The sequence below is a fragment of the Malaclemys terrapin genome, chromosome 6 (genome assembly GCF_027887155.1).
Source record: "Malaclemys terrapin pileata isolate rMalTer1 chromosome 6, rMalTer1.hap1, whole genome shotgun sequence".
Taxonomy (NCBI): domain Eukaryota; kingdom Metazoa; phylum Chordata; order Testudines; family Emydidae; genus Malaclemys; species Malaclemys terrapin.
In genome coordinates, this window is record NC_071510.1 from 40,930,983 (window position 1) to 40,949,588 (window position 18,606).

An 18,606-nucleotide genomic window follows, 5' to 3' on the forward strand; every position below is an offset into this window, starting at 1 on the left:
GCATTGATAAATATGATAACATTTCACTATCTGAGATTTAATATATTGTTTGCAATAAAATCCCCAGGAAATAAAAATATTCAAGTTCTAAGTTACATACAAAGGAATGGACAGCCTACAAAACAAAGGGCACACTTCGCGTGAGAAGGCTAGGGTACCTATGAGAGGCCAAACACAGTGGTATAACATCTGCTTAAATCTGGGTGAGTTCCTGCTTACTTGCGCCACAAATTACTGAGGGAAAGACTTTGGTAGCAGGTGTTGATATAACAATACTACATTAGGCTGTGACTTTTCAACTCTTCTTAAGTGAGAAAGATTAGGCCTCATCATTACATGAATGGCGAAACCTCGGGAGATTCAAAAAATATGACTGAGTCATTGGTGGCACTTTTCCTTGTGAGTTTGTATTAAACCTACATCCCAGGAAGGCCTAAAATATGAGAGGTGGGGGAAACTGCTGCTTTAGGCTCCTTTTCCTTTCTGTTTTCACACTGCAGTTTCTTCAGTTGGTGCTATTGTTACGTTCTGAGTGGAGACACAGCATGGAATAGAGTACTGAGCTCAGAGGTCAGAAGCAAGCGGTATTGACCTCAGTTCTGCCATGGAGTTACTATGTGGCCTTGGGACAGTTTCCTCATCTAAAAATGGAGATGGCAGTGCTCACTGGCCTGCGTCACCAAGAGCAGGGTGAGGATTAACTGGTTAGTTCAATCATTTTGAGCATAAAGTTCAATGGCCTCAAGTCCTTGCATAGTGTGCAGCAAAGGAAGGGGAGCTGCAAATGTGACTGTTTATTGTATTGAATGTTATTTTAAGTCTTGTCAGGGGACAATAAAAGACATGTGAGGCAGAACAAAAATGCACATGCTTATCTCTTATTTCTTGATGGGTTAATCTTTTCTGGACATGAAAGATTTTGTGAGCTCAAAACAGAAATAAAACTGTATTTAAGCATCTTTTTATCCTTGGTAATCTAGGTTCTTTAGTTAGACACAAGCCTCTCCTCCAAGTAGGGAGCAGGTAAAAAGCCCCATAGATCCAGCTAAAACCCTCAATTCTAACCAACTCCTCTAAAAAAATGACTTGTTGGTCTAGGTATGAGCCTTGCTTTAAGTACAAGTGGTGCTAGGTTCAAATCTTGAACAGCTCCTTGCAAAGACTGGGAATTATAGTACTTTAATACTAAATATTTGTCTTATTGATATTGACCTAAATTTTAAAATTACTACTAATGCTTTTTGGTGCCCACCTTGACACACCTACAAGAGGCTTGATTTTCCAGGGGGCAGCTGTTCAATACTTTCTGAAAATCAACTTTTTAAAATGTTTCATTTGGGTATCCATATACTTGGGCACCAATAGTCACTTTTGAAAACATAGACCATTATTATTGTCTGTGGGTAAAAATTTCAAAAGCATCTAAATTACTTTGGAGCCTAAGTCCCAATGAATTTCATGGGACTTAGGCTCCTAAATCACCCAGGTGTTTTTGAAAATGTGGCCCTGCCTTGTTATTTTCTTCAGTTTTAAGTTTCCCATTGACTAGTTCTGCTCCCCAGGAAGCTGTGTGTCAGTTCTCACAGATGTATTTATTACTTTCCTGTTTATACTCAAACAAAGATCTTGAACTTTATCTTGGTTATAGTCAAACTGGAGAAACCTAGTTTAATCCCACAGCTAATTAAAATTGTCTATAATTAAAAATATATCCTCATTAGTAAATCTGTGGATTAGAACATTTGCTGTTTAGTCCAGTAACATGCCTTGTGGTCGTGGAAGAATTAATTGCCAGAGAGAGAGTAAGTAGATAGGATCTGTATTACAAGTATGCATTAAAAGTTGCAGTAAAAGTATTGCCTCTTCTGCACATGGTGTACAAATTTTTCGAACACCACATGACTGAAATTGATGTAAATAAGATTTACATGTAAAATAACTAGAATGATTGCAAGGGTTCAATGATGTTGGTGAAGCTCAAAACCTTCCACTAGTATGTACTGTAATCTTTGCAGTAAAGCAATGATCTGCCTACCCATTGGGCACTACTGCCTGTTGCCCAGATCCATAAAGGTATTTAGGCTCCTAACTTCTGTTCATTTCAGTGCAAATTAGGAGCCTAAATACCTTTAAGGATCTGGCTCTATGCTCTTTGGGAGCATAAATGGGCACAAGGCAACAATATGCTTTATTAAAAAGCTAAATGCAAACACATACATCTAGGAACAAAGAATGTAGGCCAGACTATGCTGGGAAGCAGTGACTCAATGAGATTTGAGGGTTGTGGTGACTAATCAGCTGAACATGAGCTCCCAGTGTAAATTAATGCCAAAAGAATTAATGCAATGCTGAGATACATAAACAGAGCAATCTTGTGTAGAAGTAGAGAGCTTATTTAATCTCTATATTTGGCACTGGTGTAACCACTGCTAGAGTGCTGTGTCCAGTTCTGGTGCCCACAATTCAAGGATGTTGCTAAATTGGGGAGGGTTCAGAGAAGAGCTACAAGAAAGATTAAAGGATTAGAAAACCTGCCTTATAGTGAGTGGCTCAAGGAGCTCAATCTGTTTAGTTTAACTAACAAGGTTATAATCTTGATTACAATCGCTAAGTACCTACACGAGGAACAAGTATTTAGTGATGGGCTTGTCACTCTAGCAGAAAAAAACTAAGAAGATCAAACATCTGGAAGTTGAGCCTAGACAAATTTAAACTGGAAATAAGGCATACATTCTTAACAGCAAGAGCAATTAATCATTGGAACAATTTACCAAGAGTCATGGTGGCTTCTCCATCCGAGACTATTTTTAAAATCAAGATGTTTTTTCTAAAACATCTGCTCTAGGAATTATTTGGGGGAAGTTTTATGGCCTGGGTTACACAGGAGGCCAGACTAGATGATCACAAAGGTCCCTTCTGGCCTTGGAATCTAAGAATCTGTGATATCTATGCCCGACATAAGGCACTGGAGGAGATGCTGTTTATTCAGGAAAACTGAACGGGGGATCTGAACCACTGTGTGCTACAGAAAACTAATCCATGGGAGTGCCTTTTCCACTAATGGCGAGGGATTGGGTGATGGGGCAGGCTCTGGAAAAGGTGGAGGTGGGTGTGACACTGCACCCCATACTCTTCATAGTTGTATGATTATGACATAATTATGATGTATTGTGTACTAGATGGGACATGTAAGGCATCATTGGAAAAGTTATGATTTGCTGAATATGATTATCTTATTTGTATGCATGTATCATGTTTGTATCAGAAGTTATGAATATTGACTATGTACCTGTATTTCACATGTTGTCACACCTGGGTGACACCCAGTAGGCAAAATGCATCCAGTCTAGACAGCCACAGTGAAGGGCCTATTCAAGGTAATGGGTCATTAGGAAAAATAATAGGCCTTAGGAGAAGCTTATCCCTCACCTAGTGAATCTTCCTGAGAATGCTCCAGACAGCTTGTAAGTAATGGCTGCTATGACTCGGCAAGGTATATGAGGGCATATGACCAGGCCACATGACATGGAACTCCATCTTGGATACCAGTGTTTTTCCACAAACTGAGTTTGGGACAAAGGGTTCCCGCCATATGCTAAAGCCATATAAGGCAGGGAGTGACATCATCGGTTCTTCTTCACTCCCCCACAACTGAGGACTTAAAAGAAGCTCCAAAAGAAAAGGATTTGGAATTGGGGTGGGGATCCCAAGCTGCAAAATAAGTGCAGCTTGTGCCTTGAAAATCTGCAGCCTGCTTGTATCATCAGTCAGGGTGAGAAACTGCTAATTCATAACCAATCTAGTATGTTAAGCTTAATCTGCATTTTTTATTTACTAGGTAATCTGCTTTGATCTGTTTGCTATCACTTATAATCACTTAAAATCTATCTTTTTGTAGTTAATAAACTTATTTTATGTTTTAATCTAAACCAGTAAGTTTGGAGTAAAGTGCTTGGGAATCTGAGCTCCAGGGGCTGTTGCATTTCCTCTCCACATTGAGGGAGGGGCGAACTCTATGAGCTTACGCTGCAGAGTTCCCTGTGCAACACAAGACGGTATAATTTGGGGTTTATACTCCAGTAGGAGGGGTGGGGTGTGCCTGTGGAGCTGGGGTTATCTTGGCTATAGCCTTTCTATGGTTGGTTCATGCAGTGGCTGGTCAGAGACCCTGCATGTAACTGCAGCTGGGTGTGTCCCTGCCTGTGTGAATGCTGGTGGAGGTGTAAGATCGGGAGCAGGTCTGCAGCTTGTCACAGCAGCATAGTGAGAGAGGGAGCCCAGGCTGGTTAGTCAAAGAGCTCAATAGTACTCCAGTTCCAGGTGGCACCCTGGGTGGAACCCATCACAGTGAGTATAGTGAATATGAAACTATGTGACTCCTCTATCCAATCTCACAACCACCAAGCACTTATTTCTGCAGCAGCACCCACAGAGCTGCTCTATTATTGCTTCTCAACTCAGGGAGAAGGGTCCCTCTCGATATACATTTGTCTGCGCACTAGGGACAGGATTGTCCCCTTTACAATAATCTATACTTTGTGCTGTCATCAGTAGCAACAGCAGCTCAATGGAACTGTCTTCAGACAGCAACATGCTAATGTTTGGTTTAAATTTAGGCTCTAACATGTAGATTATCTTCTGTCTTTTACCTTACCTATTTTTGCAGGCAGCTTCTTCTATAAAGTTCTGGTAAAAACATGCCAAATTCGTTCACAGGCTCTTTATTTAGCTCAAAATATAAATTTACTTTGTACGTGTAGCCTTTATAACAGACAAACTGGTGATAAGAGCTATGCAAAAAAACTATTTGTTAAAACTGCCAAAAATGAAACTGTTTTGATCATAGTTTTGAAAGTCAGAATATTTGAGAAGTTGACTTTTTTCCAGGTGAAAAACTACCTTTCTTAATGAAATTATGAATTTTTCAAACAGTAAATTTAGAAAAGAAAAATACAAGGAGTTGTAAGTAGGGGTGACAGGAGGTAACAAAAGGAAAACGGTGATGGATTATTTGGGGAAAATTCCTGACAAAAAAAATTAAATCTCCAAAAGGGAGATGGTGGAAAGCCCCAGCTCTTGAGATATTTAAAACTTGACTCCACCTAGTAGGTAAAATTATTGTGGTGTTGCCTCTTTCTGTTGCTCTCAGGTTAGATCAAGATAAGCTCTTGGAGGCAGAGAAACCATCTTTGTCTTGCAAACTGCCATGCATATTCATAACTAATAATAATTAACAACATTTCTGCATTGACACAGGATAGACTAGATGACCTAGATCTTCTTTTTCCACATTTCTACAGTGCTAAGGATTATTTGTGTTTTATTTTTATTTTGAGATGAGAGCAGATGGTCCAAAGGCACCCAAATATGTGCAGCTATGAGAACATTTGTATATTTTTTTGTGTAAAGACAAAAGCAAATCCCAGAAGCCAGAGTGAACAGCTGGCTTCTTGGATAAAGGATGACAAGATGCACCAGATGGCAAGAAGAGAAACAGTGAAGTATGAACTGATGCAAACACTCCTTTGAGCATACCAGAGGGTCCAGCAACACTTGATGTGCTGGTGGTACACCTGGGAGAGAGTTTACAAAAGAAAAAGTTGGTAATGTTATCATTTGGAGCCAGCGAGATTTCTTACATATGACATTGTAGAACAGAACTTCAGTGGCCTTCTGCAGTAGTATGACTCCAGAGGGGTTTGAAGTCTAGGTACGAATGCACAAGCAGCAAATCATTGTAGGAGGGAAAATAGAGAGGGAAACATTCACAGGCATTTTTAAAATAGGCAAGGAGAAGTTAGATAGGATGGCACATGATTATATGTACCCAATAGGGTTCATATTTGGGAAAATGATATGAAAATATTTAGTCTGTCATTTCAGAACATGGTTTCATTTGTGGAGTGATTAGTGAAGATAACATGGACAACTAAGGTCTTAATGATTGTCATTATCAGTGAGGTGGTGACCTCATCTCCAAGAACAATGTGGAATTAATGCCTGTTTTCGACTCTTTGGGACGATCTAACCCATAGAAGACCTGGCCTAATGAGGTAGGTGGAACACTGAATTGACCTTTCCTTATCTGAGAGCTGGTTAGTTGTGGCAGCATTGTGGGGTATAAGAGGAGAGGTCACTGCTGGCTGACTCAGCTTTGTCAAGTATATACAGTAAGACTTGTAGTGTTGGTGTCCTTCCAATTGGAATCAAACAGAGGATGGAGCAAAAGACACTAGTACTAGTGATACCACAGATTTGCTAAAGCCAATATCTCACCCTGAACATATGAATGCATGATAAGATACACTATACAATAGGTTTTCTGACTCAGATCAGGTATAGCACTTGCTATGAACATCAGTGGAATCTTGTAAAACAATATTCTTATAATTTAAAATACTTTGGCATTGGGCACTGGATTTTCCCATTTAAATGAGAGCTCTAGTAACTGCTGGTGGAAAGAATTAAGTGTAAATGAATCAGGAGCGACATGAAAAAACAACATCCTGGTTCAAAGAATGGAAGATGTGTTACAGAACAATGGAAAGTTAAAGAGAATCAGTTCCAGACGTACGCAATATTTTTGCAACGCTCCTGGTTCCTCAATGCAAGCCTTGCAACTTCCACATGGCTAAACAAACACACAGAGCTCTGGAAAATATCAAAACACCCCAAAATTATTCTTTGGATGTTAAAATATAAGTACATTGCCACTGTTGATGCAAAATTGACATTAAAAGATCTGCAGCTGCCATTGTGGTTTCTTATAAGCCTCACAATGGAGTACAGTATATTAAAATCCCCATGGCATGCAAGTGTAACTCCTATCAATGTTAGAATGAGAGTGAGGGAATATCAGAGGAACAGTAGAAGAAATGTGAAAGACTGAAAACCACCATTTCTGGTGAGCCTGAGAACTCTCATTTGCTTGCCTAGAACCCCACAAAGAGGTCCCTCGTAAGGTTATTCTGGGAGGCCCTCCATGTTCAAGTCATGCATCTCTCTTCTGCTTAACTGCTGCCCTATCAACAGCTAGACAGCAGAACCCATGTGACATTTGTCCCATTATATTTCAGCCTCTCCATACCTACCAGTGCATCTCTCCCAGCTGAGCCATAGATTAGTTTTCTTGCTCTCAATTAGTTAATATTTGGCATATTAATAGATATAGAAAAAACAAAGATACAAAATATATTTCATGCTGCTAAAAACAAAGGCTGCCACCTTCTAGAGGGAGGAAAAGGCTGCAGCCTACTAGGAGAAAAAAGTGTCATATCAGTTCTTAACAAATTTTGGAACCAACATAAAACCGAGTAAAGTAAAAATACAGCCTCATTAGCACCCGACTAAATAAACTTGACATGATTGTACTGGTACATATTCTTGGCTCTGCAGTTAGCCATGTTGTTTTCATTGTTTAACTTATTATTGCTGTATTAATCCTGGCCTGAATTTTATTTTCTACATAACCTGTGTTGGGGTGTTATACTTGCTGTCAAAGTCCTAGAACTGGAAGGGACCACAAGAGGTCTTCTAGTCCAGTCCTCTCCACTCAAAGCCTGGCCACTATCTAGACCATCCCTGACGTGTTTGGAGATTAAGAGCAGATAAGACAATGACAGATTCCACAACCTCCCTAGGCAATTTATTCCAGTGCTTAACCACCCTGACAGGAAGTTTTTCCTAATGTACAACATAAACAGCCCTTGCTGCAATTTAAGCCCATTGCTTCTTGTCCTAACCTCAGAGGTTAAATAGAATTTTTTTGTCCCTCCTCCTTGTAACAACCTTTTATGTACTTGAAAACTATTATGTCCCCTCTCAGTCTTCTCTTCTCCAGACTAAACAAACCCATTTTTTTTTAAATTTTCGCTCATAGGTCATGTATTATAGACTTATAATCATTTTTGTTTCTCTTCTCTGGACTTTCTCCAATTTGTCCACATCTTTCCTGAAATGTGGTGCCTAGAACTGGACACAATACTCCAGTTGAGGTCTAAACAGCGCAGAGCGAAAGAATTATTTCACGTCTTACTTCCTGTAGCACTCCTGCTTATACATCCCAGAATGATGTTCACTTTTTTTGCAACAGTGTTTCATATTTAGCTTGTGGTTCACTATGACCCCCAGATCCCTTTCCGCAGTACTTCTTCCTAGGCAGTCATTTCCTATTTTGTATGTGTGCAACTGATTGTTCCTTCCTAAGTGGGGTACTTAACATTCGTCCTTATTGAATTTCATCCTATTTATTTCAAACCATTTCACCAGTTTGTCCAGATCATTTTGAATTTTGATCCTATCCTCCAAAGCACTTGCAACCCCTCCCAGCTTGGTATCATCTGCAAACTTTATAAGTGCTCTCTATGCCATTATCTAAATCATTGATGAAGATATTGAACAGAACCAGACCCAGAACTGATCCCTTTGGGACCCCACTTGATATGCCCTTCCAGCTTGACTGTGGACCACTGATAACTGGGAATGGTATTCCAACCAGTTATGCACCCACCTTTCAATAGTTCCATCCACGTTGCTTTTCCCTAGACAATATCAAAAGCCTTACTAAAGTGAACATATACCACATCATCTGCTTCCCCGCATCCACAAGGCTTCTTACCCTGTCAACAGGGGTGAAAGTAAGTCGGTATGGGCCAGTATAGTGTACTGGTAAAAACTGGCCGCCGGTACCAGCCCATATGCAGCTGACCTTTAAGCACTGCTGCAGCAGCATTTTAACATCGTTGCCCCTTTTGCCCTTCCTGGGCCACCGGTAAATGTTGAATGTTAGCTTTCTTTGACAGGCAGCGGTGAAAGTATGTCTCCATCCTTCCCCATTTGTTTGGGCTGGAAACATGATCATAATGGTGACTTGTATTGAAAGGTGCTAATGGCAGGGGGAGTCTAATTAAAAGACAATCACAGACGCAGTTAAAGCCAATGGGTTTGCCAAGCACTCTTCTTCAGGCTCAGCAGATGTTGCTGTTTAGTAGGACTTCCTTCTTCATGTTGTGAAGCTTCCATTTTAAATGACAAAATCTGACAACATTGCCAACAAAAGAAGCAGAAGAGCTTCCCCTGCTTTTTTTAGCTCTTCTTTTCTGATGAAAACCATTTAAGGTGGGATATCCACAAAAGGTTTCCTTTGGCCTGACAAATTCCCTGATACATTGATAGAACATCAGTAAACAAGAACCTTAGAATAAGAGAATGACAAGGGTATCAGAGTAGAATGTCAGAGAGGTCTGTGGATGGTAGAGCCTTTCTGGAAGACCAGATGTTTAACAGGTCCCTTGACAAGAGTGAATATATTACACATCTGACAATCCTTGTTTCTTTCAGTGGACTTTTCTTTGCTGTGCTCCTTAAATGATATTGAACTGAAATGCTAAAATTCTATTATGCAAAATACTTTTTTTTTGTTTCCAGAAAAATCCACATTTCATTTCTTGGTTGTGGTCACTTTCATGTTTTCGCCAAACCTGCTAAGCTTTTGCATTTCTGTAAACACCAGCATGGAAAATGTTCATTTCACTCAGATAAGTTCTTTGGGAAAGAACCACATTTTTGTTCTGTATTTGTACAGCACCTAGCACAATGAGGTCATGGTACAGGACTAGGGCTCTGGGGTACTATTAGTACAAATAGTAATTTGAAATTTAAGCCACTGAAATGTATGCTCCTGATTCAAACCAGTGTATTATACCATGCACCAACATACTATGAATTTACTCTTTCACTTTAGGGTTTTCTACAGCAGCCCCATCACTATAGTATAAGCACTTCCCAGACAAATTAGATCCATATAGAGAATCATTCTTAGTAGACTTTATAGAGTTTTCTGCTCTACTCTCCTCCCTGGTTGCAAGATTGGTTTTGGAGGAGGGTTTGTTTGTGTTTTAGTATGTTTCGGCACATATGTAAGCGTGTGTCTAACTCATTTCAATTATGGTAAAAAATATCTAGGAGGAGGCCCTTGCTATGTGCCCTAAACATGTTAGATTTTACATTAGTTTAATCTCCTCTGGAATTCAATCTATAGCCAAATGCTTTCAGATGAGAGCCCTGAGTTCCTGGCCCACTGAAATCAATGACAAAGCTCCCATTGACTTCAATAGGGCCAAAACTAATGCTTTGAACTGGCAGCAGAAATTGACAAACCCAGTGGAGAGGCCATTTCTTCTGCATTTACCCCCAAATCCAGTGAGTTACGGTAATCCAGACTAGAGGTAACAAATGTCTGAGTCACCGATTAGAGTCTTGTTTGAGAGGAAAGTGACGTTTCCTTGCAAGCTGGAGGTGGAAGAAGGTTTTTTTTCAACACCGATGCTACCTAATTACCCACGGTTAGTGATAAGCTTACAGTCCTGGACCTCACTTTGATGAATGGGGTACAGTTTTCATCACTGGCAAGTTCCCAGCTAGTTCTTTAAAGCTGTTCTTCCTCCCGATCAGCATCATTTCAGTACTGATATGGACTAACTGTAGCCAGCTGCTTTTCATCCAGAAGCTGATGACCTGTAGGCATTGTTACATCTGGGTGAGTGTTGTTTGGAGCTGGGTGTCACTGGCATACTGTTAGCAGTGGAGCACATAGAGTCTAAGAGATTTCAGGTAGAAGTTAAAGGAGAGATGAGACAAGATGGATCCCTGAGGGACCCTGCAGGTGATGGCTTTTGAAGATGAGCATTTACCCAGCACACCTTGCTGGACAAGAATGATAGGAACTATTGTGGGGATGTATGTTCTATTCCAGACATGCCATGTAAGTGGGTCAACATCATCCTGTGTTCGGCTGTACTTAAACCTGCAAAGAGATACAACCTCTATCCATTGCCACAAAAGTCCTCTTTTTCCAATGTCCACACTGTTGTGCTCTGCTCAGAAGCTTGACTGCGAAGAATCCTGATTGTTGGAAGATGTCATTTGTTGAGCTTGGCTGTAGCTTTATTTTCTCAGCGATTTTGCCTCAAAACAGGAGGATGGAGACAGGATAATAGTTAGAAATATCTGCCGCATTGAGTGTTGTGTTGGCTTTTTGAGGACTGGGAAGATTATTGCATTTTTCAAGGAGGTTTACTTCTACATAGGAAGCTGATCATTTCCATTAGCTGTCATTCAGGACTGGTACAGACCTACTTCACATGTAGCGACCTGTATATTTCTTAGGGGTTCCTAAGCTTCAGCAAGGTTGATGGGACCAAGTTCTGTCAGGGGTGGTGGATTGATAAACAGTTTGTTCTGCTTCTATTGTATTTTCCTGATTTCATCCATAAAATAAGAGGAGAGCTCCTCGCTGCAGTCAGTGTTTAGAACCAAAGATTATACATGACTAAGGGACAAAAAACATTTATTAGCATTGATTTGTCCAGTGATGCTCCAAGAGAAAGCTGGAGAGAGAGAAGTCTGACCAGTGACAGCATATCCTTACTAGCTATTATGAGCTACAGAATCTGTAGTTTTTGCAGCAGGCTCTGCTCTTCTTGCTAAAAATAGAAGTAAAACAGGAGAGGAAAATATTTATTTTACTCTTGGCATTTACATCTGAAATGCATCATTTGCATTTAAAACAAATGTGTAAGATTTCCTGACTTCTGTTTGTACAAATTTGCAAATCTGCTCCTGTATTTATAGTACAATATGTACAATGAATATCTGTTATGGCTTTTAACTGCTTCTTATTTATTTTGATTTTGAATTGGGTTTGCCTGTTTGGGAGAAGTTTTTTCTATATATAATGCTAGGGAGAGAGACTGCCCTCTACTGTCAATAGCTAACAAAGCAATTTGATTCTGATGACTGTATTACTACAATATAATGTATTCCTACATTATCTCCTGGGAAGCCACATGAGGTTAGCTACTCCAGTGACAGGACATTGTGTATATACCATAGTTATTCAATCAATAATCAACAGGAAGTGTATTATTTCTAATAGCGAATTAATTGCTTCCCACTTGTTCCATGATGAAGCAGAAGGCGATCAAAGTGATATATGTGCTCCGGGATCTACACTAGTTGCAATAAGTTCCTGGAGAGAATTCCAAATGGCTGGGGACCTGCCTATATAGGAGACTACTAACACTGCCAGGACCTGATTACAGAATAGGCACTATGGGCCAGATCCACAATAGTATTTAGGTTCCTAATTTCCACATATCAATGGAGGATGGAGTCATGTTTCAGGGATGGAGTCCTGGGATTCCCCTGTTGTCATGGGTCTTGGGAACTTGGTTGCCTTAATTGCAGCCCTCCACGCTACCACAGCTGACATCAGAAATATTTTTTTTGCCCTCCTTGATATTTACAGCAGTTAACAGGGCATTCTCCTCGACTTTGGAATTCACTCCCCACACTTGGTCTGCCTGATCCTAAATTTATTAACCTTGCTGTCATGTACCCTTTCTCCCAGGCATTTGGAAAGGGTGGGATTCATTGGGTATATTTATTCTTGGAGTGGCGATTCTCAATAGTGACATTTTATTGTGGAATTAAACAGAAGGGCACCCAGATCACAAGATATGTGTTTTCTCATGTTTTATAAATCTAAATAAATATGCTATGTCAGTAAAGCAGCTACTATAGATGTATATATGGGGGAAATAGGTCTTGTGTACATGTGCTTACAAAATTCTGTCTACAATTCAGAAAAGTGTTAACTTGTTAACCAGACAATGTCATCTGCTACATATCAGGACAAAATACATGCTTGCTCCAGGTTTATGTCTGAAGATTCTGCAGGAATCTCTTCTCTTTTGGTGTGATTCACACATCACTTTCTGTATGAGATATGGCACACAGTGATGAAAGATCATAGTCCTAGATTTGCCACAGTGCCTACTTTTTAATCTCAACCTCGCCGTAGTATAAAAGGAGTGCCGGGTCTTTATTTTCCATTGAATGGGAGGCTTCTTGTGAGTTCCTATGTATTAATTAGAAATAAACAAGGACTGAACTATATTTTATTCATCCACATGAACAATGTGATCCACTTTATTAGAAATGAGAGTTAGTATGTTCCATTTTAAAAGAAAAAATGACACACCTCAAATCTGACCAGTGATTCAGTTCAGCATCACCCCTCCAAAAGAAAGAAGTTTAAGATTTGTGTCAAGAAGAATCTTGCCAGCCTTATGAACAAAATGAGGGGAAGGATATTATTTCCCTTTATAAATGCTTGCTACTGTAACTATAGCAGAGGCATGCTGATATAAGCCTTCTGGAAATGATTGAAAATGTGTGAAATAGAGCTAGATCAGCCTAGTTTCCTTGAGCAGTTTGTAATATCCATCCTTGGCAGCTGCTCTAGAGCATCAGATTGCAAAGGAAGCAAAGAACAGTGATTCCTGGGAGCAGGGTTGAAAGAAACTTAAGGCACTTATTGGTATGCAGAGGGACCGGGGTCCTGAGCAAGGGGGTGAGGGGCCCACGGGCAGAGGGCGCGCGGATAGGGTCAAACTCCTCCAGCCAGCCTGTCAGCGCGGCCTGGGGACAATTTAAAGGTCCCAGGGGTTCAGGCCACCTCTAGGCTACCCCAGGGCTCCACCGGTGATTTAAAGGGCTGGAGCCCTGAGCGCTTTAAATTGCCGCCAGAGTCCTGGGGCTCCCAGCCGCTACCGCTACCCTGGGGCTCCAGCTGCAGTAGCAGTGGCTCAGAGCCCTGGGCCCTTGAAATCACTGCCAGAGCCCCATGGTACCAGAAGCAGCGGTGGCAGATGGGAGCCCCAGGGCTCTGGCGGCGATTTAAAGGGCCAGGGGCTCCAGCTGCTGCCAAAAGCCCCGAGCCCCGGGGAAGCTGCCCCTTTCCTACCCCCTCAGTGGCCTTGCTGGTACGGTCGTCTGTGTGCCGGCTCTTGCCGGTATGCAGTACCAGCTTACCTTCACCCCTGCATGGGAGATACTAGTCTCAATATGGCAGGGCTCATTCTTCCTACGGATCATAACAAAGAACTGCAATGGTCCTGGGTGTTCATTTGGGGCATAAAGCTTGAAATTTTGTGGTCTCAGACTCACAGTATCAAGTTGATGGGAATAAGGAGATATAACCTAGAGGTCCTAAGACTATGACAAATTCTTATGCCAACAACAAATCTTCCATCACTGAGTTAGTTTGTCAACACAAATTGGACTATCATTTTTCTATAATATCCCTACTGTACAATGACTTTTTCCATTCTCCTCAGTCTTGTGCTTATGAGTGCTTGTGTGTGCATGCACAGAGAAAGACATGTTATCTCATGAAAGAAAACAAGGCTATTGTTATTAGTACAATACCATTAGTAAGCTTTAACACTAGAATATGGTTGTAATTTTAATTTTTGGAGACCTGTTTAGTAGTCTTAGTCTCTGTAAGGTTCTCCTAAGACTAGAGTTTATTTTCCATAAAAAGTGCAATGAGAAAAGAGCTTGAGTTACATGCAGATCACGAGTGTTTTGCATGATGATCCTGAAAGACCTTGTGAGGAGAAGGAAGCTGAGAAGTCAGAGGAAAATAAACCGAACTCAGTAACATGCCCTATCATGGCCACCTGGTATTGCAGGGAAAAAAATTAGTAGTGTGTTTTCTGAGGTGATCTCTAGGAGGCTTACATTTGTGAGGAGACAAAGACATTGCTTTCTTTTTACCCTATCCCACAAGAGGAAACTCAATGAAATTAATGGTGAGTAAACTGAACACATATGAAAGGAAGAAATACTGTCAGCTTGTGGAACTCACGGTCACATGAGATAAATAGCATGGAGGTTTTCTAAGGAATGGTAATTTGATTGCCAAAATAACACATGTGGCTATGCCAGCTAAGACAAAAATATTCAGGACATAATCTGTTTGCTTGCAAGGATTAGAAGGGAATCCTCTTCTTCCCTTCCACATGTTCTAAAACACTGCATAATTAGTTAGGTATGTTATCCCTTTTCCCTCCCCCAACTTATCTGAAGTATTACTAAATTGCTACCGTTGGAGAGAGTATACTGGACTGCATAGATCAAATTCCTGATAATACGGCAGCTCTTATGACATTGCTTTTTTGGGTTAGAATGCCCACCCCATTTAATGATAAACATGAACAGTCTGCTCTTTTTTTTTTTAAGATTGGGTTTAAGAAAACAAGAGCACCAGGCACACAAACTACTGAATGCCTATCCACGCCTATCCAAACTGCTTGGGTTCAGTGGAGCTGTTAAAGAACCGTAAAGCAAATTAAAACTAAGTAAAGCATAAATTATCCTCAGATATTAAGATTTATGCTTGATGCTTCACAGAGAGCAATCAGATACAGGTAGCACTCAAGCCACCAAGGTGTATAGTAAAGCAAAGTCTTTTGAAGCTTCTCCATTGGAAAGGATCATACCAGGCTAAAGTATTCTTCACTTTGGCATTTCTTAGTTATAGACTGGACTCTAGAATCATGTTAAAAAGGTGTCAAAAGCTGAGCAGCAAGCACTTGGGACAAAAAAAAATCTAGGTTGCTAATGATTTAACATGGGACCGTCTTTTTGCTTTGTGTTTGTACAGCATATAACGCAAAAGAGGTCTGGCCCTTAACACTTACTAGCACAGATATATTCACACCTAAGCCCACCCAAAGCAAAGCTGTCTCTTCTATAACTTCACCATGCAGCAAAGAACTATAACTCCTAAACAGTTAACACATTGACCTTATACGTATTTATTCAAAGTTTAATAAAAAAAAACCTGAAGCTGTTGCAAATACAGTGCAAGTTCCTGCAGGCATAGCGCAAGGATGAAAAAGTTCTTTCATGTCTGCATTTATTATAACAAACACCATTTAATCTCCCATCTTGCATTACAATTGTCAGAGATCTTTAAAAAATATGACATGGGGGGGAGGAAGAAGGTGCAACTCCCCCATGCCATTGTCTGAAGAGCAATTTTGAACAAATCACTGTGCTAGGCTAACTCTCAGCTTTTCAGTGTCAATGCCAAAAGAAAGGAAAGACAGAAGAATAGCCCTGTGTGCTTCACATTTGAATAAGTAAACGCTTTCCCAGCAGCGACAGCATTAGGACAACATGAGTGCAACTGTTAAAAGATAGACTCACATGGAAAAACAACAATTAAATTAAGTCTTAATTAAGCAGTGCCCACTGTTAAAGCATTTTTAACCTCAAAACTATAGCTTTGGAAGAAAAGCTCAAGTTGCCAGGGGAGGGGGAAATCAATTGATGAGTACAAAATATGGATGTTGCAGTCAATAGCATCAATGATGGAGACTGATACAACAGAACCCTTGCACAGTAGGAATGACCAAATCTGGGACAGCATTAATTGTAAAATTGGATACTTGAAAAATTACTACATGAAAACCTGAAGCCTCCATGATGTGCTCTACTGCATAAACAAACTTACTTACTGTGGGACTGGGAGTCTTATGCTATGAAATGCACTAGAATAAATGCAATGTCCTATCACTAACTTTGAGCTTTCATCTGAAGCAGGGGCGGCTCCAGGCACCAGTGCACCAAGCGCTTGTCTGGGGCAGCAAGCCGCGGGGGGCGCCGTGCCGGTTGCCCTGAGGGCGGCAGTCAGGCAGCCTCCGGCAGCATGCCTGCGGAAGGTTCGCCGGTCCCACGGCTTCGGCGGCAATTCGGTGGCGGGTACCCCAAAGGCGCAGGACTGGCAGATCACCTGCATAAACGCCGCCGAATCCGCGTGACCAATGGACAGCCCACAGGCGTGCCGCTGAAGGCCGCCTGACTGCCTTTCTGTTTTTTGATGCCCCAAGCGCCGCCCATGTTCTGAAGCCCCTAAAGTAGCTTGGTAGCCTAGTGGGACTTAGACTCAGGATACTCCCCTAATAACACCTAACAGTCTATGTGTTGGGGCGTGGGAACAAATACCACATTTGGGTGCTTCCTAATGTCGGGCTCCCTCTATCTGCCTAGAGACTGCTATGCCAAGGCTTATTTGCCACTCTCATCAGCCTCACAGAAATGCCATTTTTTAAACATTTAAACAAACTTGATTGAATAAGTCAATTCAGTCACTAGCCAAACAGACTCTTCATAAAACCAGCAGGGAGGCATTTCAGGCCTCTGAACCTAGAATAAGGTCTGCAAAATGCCAGGCCAACGTTCCTTGGAAAATAATTTCCCACAGCCTCCAACCTGAGAGGCCTGTAATGCCTAGGTGTTGCTTAGTTATTTTGGCCAGGGGAAAGCATCACCTCTAAACACATTTGCATTTATTCTTACTCATATCTAAATTTTGTACCAAAAACTGAAATCTAATGCAATTACCAGCCACATAAACAAGCAAGTCGTCTACATACTGACTCCCTTGGTCAGCTGTGAAAATAAAAAGCATAGCTTAAAATGCTTGGATAGAAGCACGCTATGATACTCTATAAAAATCATGAGAGATGATGAGGGTGAAGGGGAAAGACTAATCTCCTATAGAAATGTCTCCAACCCTTGTGACACAAGCCTCACTTGGATTTGTCAATGACAGAAAGAGCTGCAGTGCTGTAAACTTCAATATAGCAGCTCCAGGTACAACCTCTTCTCTTCCTCAATACCATCTCTAATGGTGTGTCCCAGGAATTCACATCAGAGAGCATGAAGAGGCTGACTCTGCAGAGCTGAAATAGGAAAGGGGATTTCATGGACCAAAGAAAATGAGATCAAATTCTGCTCTCATGTAAAAACATGTAATTCTAATGACTTCAGTGGAGTTGCAAGGGTATAGAGTAGATCTCATGAGTGAAGATGCTCTGCGTCTCCCATGAAGTGGTATCTTCCTTCATGCGGATGGAATAATACCTCATTCATCTGCCAACCCTAAAGGAACACTGCTTCTCTGGAGGGAAGTAAAGGAATACCCAGATTCCCCATAGGAATACTCTGATTGGGCAATAACTGCCTTTTTAAAAAAAAAAAAAATCACACTAATGAAACAATCCTAGATAACTACTTCCTTTAGTCCAGTTAGACAAAATTGTTATATTTAATTATATAGCTATTGAATCAGATACACAGACTTCATTTTGTTTTGTAAAGATGGTATTTGTGAATGCAAGTTTCCACCACCCTGGATGCTACTCAGTTAAAAGGTTAATAGAAAACAACATCAGTAAACTCTTATATGTGAACAGATTTGCCTAAACCATCCTCTGGGGGAAGGTACAGACTGTCTTTGGAATGATATTGTGTTTAAGACACTTTGTTTTTAATTGGAACTATAAACAGCAACTCAATCAAGTTAAAGGTTTGAAGTCATATGAGCAGATATTTATGAAAAAAATCTGCTTTGATTTTTCCAGGACTTGAATTAGTGTTTTGCCCCATCCAGGGCAGGCTAGGACATAGAAGAACTTGGAAATGGAGGAAACTGGAATTGACAGAAGAGACAATGTTGAAGAGGATGATACAAATAACACAGCATGCCTGCTTATATATGAAGGTATATTTTTAAGGACCTGCCTGATGCCTTCTAGTCTTTAGAGATAAAAAAATAATAGTAAATTAGGGGAATAGATGATAGTCCACCTGAATAACTTTAATGGGGGGAGGAGGGAAGAAAAGATTTCATTCTCTTCTTCTACTGGCTAGCATACACTAACTGCTTTTCTTTATTTTCCTGCAAGATTG